The 6,000-nt window shown below is 45.9% G+C and overlaps 1 protein-coding gene across 1 annotated transcript in view; it reads left to right on the top strand.

The window, feature by feature from the left end:
* Nucleotides 1-5,664: 5,664 nt before the first annotated feature.
* The window catches only part of LOC126470192 (rho guanine nucleotide exchange factor 17), a 649,655-nt gene continuing 649,319 nt past the window's right edge, over nucleotides 5,665-6,000 (top strand). The window contains exon 1 of the mRNA XM_050097851.1: nucleotides 5,665-5,695. The gene's annotated coding sequence lies outside the window, so the exon portion shown is untranslated. The remainder of the gene's footprint in view (nucleotides 5,696-6,000) is intronic.

The raw sequence follows: 6,000 nt of genomic DNA, 5'->3' as shown, positions 1-6,000 counted from the left end.
ACATCACACACACCCATGCCCGAGACAGGATTCGAACCTGCGACCGTAGCAGCAGCGCGACTCCGGACTGAAGCGCCTAGAACCGCACGGCCACCGCGGCCGGCTTTGGGATATTCTGAATGAATCCAGTGAATACCAGCACTTTCTCCACCCGCTGAGATGTTTCGCAGCCACAAAAAGAAAGCGTCAGTTCTGATTAGCTTACGAAGTTGTCATCGCAAAGCGTTTAACACGAACTGTGCTTTGTCTATGTTTAAGCTGTTCAAATGGTTCAAATGGCTCTGAGCACTATGGGACGTAACTTTTGAGGTCATCAGTCCCCTAGAACTTAGAACTACTTAAACGTAAATAACTAACCTAAGGACATCACACACATCCATGCCCGAGGCAGGATTTGAACCTGCAACCGTAGCGGTCGCGCGGCTCCAGACTGTAGCGCCTAGAACCGTTCGGCCATTCTGGCTGGCGTTTAAGCTGTGTTCAGAATTTCTTTGTGTCAGATTTTTCTGGAAGCGTAGAGTGAAAGATTTGGGTAAGGTCTCCGGTCAACGACGGCGTCACTGGAGAATGAGCGCAAGGTCAGAATGGACAAACATGTGGAAGGAAATAAGCTGCATGTTCTTCAAAGGATCCATTGCGGTATTCGCCTTGAGGGATTTAGGGAAACCATGTTAAACCTAAATCTGGATGGTAGAATGAGGATTTGAAAACCAGTCCTACGAAATGCGAATCCAGTGTCGTAATTACTGCTCCACGTTATTCGGTCACATTTCTGGCAGCAGATCATGATATGCTTATTACAGGAAGCGGGTAGAAATAAAGAGACCATCGTTCACTACCAGTCCAGAACATTGTCAATGTGCTCAGTAAAACTTCACTGAAACTTCACAGTGTTTAGACTATAACTGTTTACATCGTAGCACAGTGGTGTAGGTGTAGTCGAGACAAGCAAATTGCTACAAGACACTTATGATCTATCAAGCTGTGAAACAGCCTGAAAGTGGCCTTCAAAAGCCATCTAAGCTACAGGCATGTGCCCTGTACAGCTGTGGCACATGGCAAACAGTTATCGTTTACACTTTGTAGATATTCTTCCTGTTCCGGGAAAATATAAGAGGGCTGTTCGGAAGGTAAGGTCCGATTGAGCGCGAAATGGAACCCTCTATGAAAATCCCATGAAGCTTTCCACAGTTGCGCTGGTCAGTGTCTCTAGTATGCCCGTCGAACGCATAACATCGCTCTTTTCAATTCTGAGCTCACAGTGATGCGTACAACAATAGTGCCTCCCGCCAGATATCAGGACTGTTGAAATATTTCGACTGATGTCATGCCGCCCACATAACGTAACTGTCATGCATGTCCTTCTTCATCACAATTCTCGGCCGCAATGTGGAGGGGCAACGAATATTTTCCTGAAGCGTTTTCGATGGGAAGTGCTTTATCAATGACTCCCCCTGGGTTGCACCTCTGCTCACAAGAATCTCTGGTTGTGAAGACAACATTTTGGCACAGACAGCGAGCTGTAGATCGGCGTAGAGGATTGGCAGAAAGCACGGGCGACTGCCTTCTATGACGAGATATTGGAAAATTGATGTAACGTTGTAACCTCCCCCTCACTTATCGACCTTAATGACAGTGAAAAATTAAACCGCGTGTACCTAATGGAAATTTGGGAAAAAGCAATCGTCACCGAAGTTAACCTGTCGGTAAAGACGGAGGAAAGGGTTACATCTGAATGAAAGGAAAAATGCAAATGAAACTGGTGGAAATTACTTTTGAAAAGTGGTAAAGTTAATAAAGAAAGTAAATGTGCGGTCGTCACGTTAACAATTAATTGGCGCTAATTAGATATTTGAGATTTGGGGAAAATTACGGTCACCAGTCCTATGGACAACTACTATAATAACTGAAAAAGAAAGGTTATCGCACATATAATTAGCACTAAAAGGGCGGCAACTGAAGGTTGACACGTGTAGTGTGAAAACTGAAAGTTTGTCAGAAGTAATAAATTTCGCTACACTCTGACTTAATTTAGCAAAAGAATTAATAAAACCGGAAAATCGAAAGTTAATTTAGTGACTGAAGTTAATAGTGAGCTTTCTTTCTGAAGCACATCGAAATTCAGTAAAATACGGTTAGTCTTGGACTACCTAAACAATCATTTCAAAAGCTACTTGAATCTACGCAATTTAGAAATAAGAGATTTAACTTTGAACTTGAATTAAATGATTCTGAACAATTAACAATAATAAAATTTAGTACGTACCAAGCTGAGCTGCAGTCACAGGTAAGCTAAAATACGGTAACAAAACTCTCACTCTTAATTTGTGCTTGTGTAATCTAAATATTGTAGCCAGCTATGAATACCTTAACTGAACTTTGAAATTAAAGCAGTGAAATCGAATGATGCTGGCGTTTGAATTTCAACGACACTCGGGTTCATACCGGGAAAGGAAGGGACCCTGCTTGGTAATGCAATTGGGACAATGAGCAACGTAGGTTCATGCTACGTTGCTGTAATTTAGTTATGAAAACGGAACAGTTTGAAAAACTGAGGTCTGCCGTACAGTTCTAAAACTTTACGCGCTTCCAGTCTTCCTTGTTGGTTGATTGAAGGTTTGAAGCCGTCGATCGAGGAGGTGGCGACAGTCACTCATTGTCGCCCGTCGCTGTTGCAGAAGCTGGATGTTGGCGCGCCTTCTTCTCGACACGGTCATCAGGCTAAACGGGCTCTTGATGTGCGCCAGCTAATGCTTCCCGTCCGCGACACCGTGTCAGAAATTATCATAGCAAGTCGAGCGCAATTACATGCTGCCCAACCCCGAAAGCGCGGCAACTCGCGGGAGCGTCACACAACACACCTGCTCCACTGCACCACCCCAGCCAGACTCCCTCTGCTCTGCCCGCGCTCCACGCGGTAGAGTTAACACTACCAAAGATCCTAAACACTTTTGTTCTCCACACGACCTATCGATGTATTCGTTCGATATCATAGTTTTCCCTAGGCCAGACCCAGCGTATAAATACAAATAATATTCACAAAACAAACCAACATAAATGCATAATATATATATATATATATATATATATATATATATATATATATATATAAACAGTAAAACAATTACAATATATAAAGACACAGAAATGTCATATATTCAGGTAACAAAAATAAGGGAAACAAATTTATGGTACAATAGATGGAAATAGGAGGATATGCATTTCTGGCGTTACAACGTTACGGCAAATGTCTAAATCGGAGAAGCGACTACTTAGAGAAGCAGCTAGAAGGTACAGCTAACTGCTGCAAACAAAACATTTCTGACTTTCACTGTGGTTTTCATTTCGCGACCGAACGGACCTTACTTTTCGAATAGCCCTCGTAACGTCAGCGTCTTCGACTCTTCCGCCGTATCCTTTATAAACACTACTGGCCATTAACATTGCTACACCAAGAAGAAATGCAGATGATAAACTGGTATTCATTGGACAAATATATAATACTAGAACTGACCTGTGATTACATTTTCACGCAATTTGGGTGCATAGATCCTGAGAAATCAGTACCCAGAACAACTACCTCTGGCCGTAATAACGGCCTTGATACGCCTGGGCATTGAGTCAAACAGAGCTTGGATGGCGTGTACAGGTACAGCTGCCCATGCAACTTCAACACGATACCACAATTCATCAAGAGTAGTGACTGACGTATTGTGACGAGCCAGTTGCTCGGCCACCATTGACTAGACGTTTTCAATTGGTGAGAGATCTGGAGAATGTGCTGGCCAGGGCAGCAGTCGAACATTTTCTGTATCCAGAAAGGCCCGTACAAGACCTGCAACATGCGGTCGTGCATTATCCTACTGAAATGTAGGGTTTCGCAGGGATCGAAAGAACCGCGGGTCGTAACACATCTGAAATGTAACGTCCACTGTTCAAAGTGCCGTCAATGCGAACAAGAGGTGACCGAGATGTGTAACCAATGGCACCCCATACCATCACGCCATGTGATACGCCACTATGGCGATGATGAATATACGCTTCCAATGTGCGTTCACCGCGATGTCGCCAAATACGGATGCGACCATCATGATGCTCTAAACAGAACCTGGATTCATCCGAAAAAATGACGTTTTGCCATTCGTGCACCCAGGTTCGTCGTTGAGTACACCATCGCAGGCGCTCCTGTCTGTGATGCAGCGTCAAGGGTAACCGCAGCCATGGTCTCCGAGCTGATAGTCCATGCTGCTGCAAACGTCGTCGAACTTTTTGTGCAGATGGTTGTTGTCTTGCAAACATCCCCATCTGTTGACTCAGGGATCGAGACGTGGCTGCACGATCCGTTACAGCCGTGCGGATAAGATGCCTGTCGGCTCGACTGCTAGTGATACGAGGCCGTTGGGATCCAGCACGGCGTTCCGTATTACCCTCCTGAACCCACCGCTTCCATATTCTGCTAACAGTCATTGGATCTCGACCAACGCGAGCAGTAATGTCGCGATACGATAAACCACAATCGCGATAGGCTACAATCCGACCTTTATCAAAGTCGGAAACGTGATGGTACGCATTTCTTCTCCTTACACGAGGCATCACAACAACGTTTCACCAGGCAACGCCGGTCAACTGCTGTTTGTGTATGAGAAATCGGTTGGAAACTTTCCTCATGTCAGCACGTTGTAGGTGTCTCTGAAAAGCTAATCATTTGCATATCACAGCATCTTCTTCCTGTCGGTTAAATCTCGCGTCTGTAGCACGTCATCTTCGTTGTGTAGCAATTTTAATGGGCAGTAGTGTATCTTTGCCCTAAACGATAATAGCATATGGCGCAGCAAATATTGTCTGTCCCCTCTGCCTTAATGTTGCATGTGTGTTTCTATGTTATAAACAGCCTGGTAACGCAGCTTCATTTTGAGACCTGTTAACCTACCTACCGTCTGTCTGCTATCTCCGCTTCTATATCTGTGTTCGAATTTAAGTACGCTGCATGTCATGATTTAGTTGCTCCGCTGATTGCCTACCGTATTTGCTTAGCCTGCCGTATAACTAAATATAAGCGCTTTCCGCAGGTACGACAAAACTTCGAGGTGCAGCTTTCCGGATTTAAGGGATAGGTTACTCCCGAACTGAATGTCGAGCGCCAGTGTGTAAATTACTGGCGTCGCCTCGTGTGCGGCTTTATACGTCGGCGCTACCCGAGTGTCTCGATGTAACTGGCGAATAGGTTACCAGAGACGTTCTGCTCGGGCACAGTTCACTACAGCAAGTATCGTGTATCAAATATTACTGAGAAGCTGCTTTATGGCTGTACAAATAGCGCATATATCCTGTGAGCGTTAACGAGAAGGTTTTTTTTTTTCCTGAACACACAGAATCGGCCTATCTGAAAGACGTCGAGTAAGAGGCAGTATAGTTACAGAGTGAAGGGACGGATGAGGAGACGCGGAGTGTCGAAATGAGGACTGGCAGGTGGTGAGAGCAGAGGATGAGCTTCTCGACGAAAGACGGCGTGCGGCTGCGGCTGAGCGCGGCCGTGCCGCCGCCCGTGCCTCCGCGCACCGGCGCCGTCGCTGTCTCTCCGCTGCCGGCGGGCTCTGCGGCTGCTGCCGCGGCTCCAGCGTCGGCTGCGCCGCCCCCGTCTGCACACACGCCCACTCCTGCGCCACAAGCGGCCAGCGCGCAGCCCGCCAAGCCCGTAAGTCCCCGCTACACTTGTCCTACGTTTTATTTATCCTTTTCGCGTAGCCATCAGTCCTCTGTCTACTGTGATGCGACCCGCCACGACTTCTCAACTTGTGCCATCCCCTTCATCTCAGAGTAGCATCTACAGGGTGTTACAAAAAGGTACGGCCAAACTTTCAGGAAACATTCCGCACACACAAAGAAATAAAATATGTTATGTGGACATGTGTCCGGAAACGCTTACTTTCCATGTTAGAGCCCATTTTATTACTTCTCTTCAAATCACTTTAATCATGGAATGGAAACACACAGCAACAG

This window comes from Schistocerca serialis, chromosome 3 (genome assembly GCF_023864345.2).
Source record: "Schistocerca serialis cubense isolate TAMUIC-IGC-003099 chromosome 3, iqSchSeri2.2, whole genome shotgun sequence".
NCBI lineage: Eukaryota > Metazoa > Arthropoda > Insecta > Orthoptera > Acrididae > Schistocerca > Schistocerca serialis.
Note: the sequence above shows the minus strand (reverse complement) of the source record. Positions and strands in the feature narration are given on the sequence as shown.